This window comes from Penaeus monodon, chromosome 23 (assembly GCF_015228065.2).
Source record: "Penaeus monodon isolate SGIC_2016 chromosome 23, NSTDA_Pmon_1, whole genome shotgun sequence".
Classification (NCBI taxonomy): Eukaryota; Metazoa; Arthropoda; class Malacostraca; order Decapoda; family Penaeidae; genus Penaeus; species Penaeus monodon.
Window position 1 is genome coordinate 39,122,040 of NC_051408.1, and position 233 is coordinate 39,122,272.

At 30.5% G+C, this 233-nt stretch overlaps 1 protein-coding gene across 1 annotated transcript in view; it reads right to left on the reverse strand.

The window, feature by feature from the left end:
• Positions 1-233, reverse strand: part of LOC119588244 (cytochrome P450 2L1-like) — a 14,472-nt gene that overhangs the window by 5,724 nt on the left and 8,515 nt on the right. The gene's annotated exons all lie outside the window — the stretch shown is intronic.

A 233-nucleotide genomic window follows, 5' to 3' on the forward strand; every position in this document is an offset into this window, starting at 1 on the left:
TAGTGCCATTGCCTCAGTTAATAATCAAAACTAGTTTAAAGTCGTTCTTTAGAGTTTTATAACTATGATATCAAAGCATTCATTTTATTTGCATGTGTCTCTCTGAATTTTGATAACTTGCCTAATAGCACTTTTATTTACAAACGTCTCTTTATATAAAGACGTTCCTTCATTTCCAGGAATAAATTTAGCAAGAAGCGGTTGAGAGAAAATACATAAACCTACATATCACA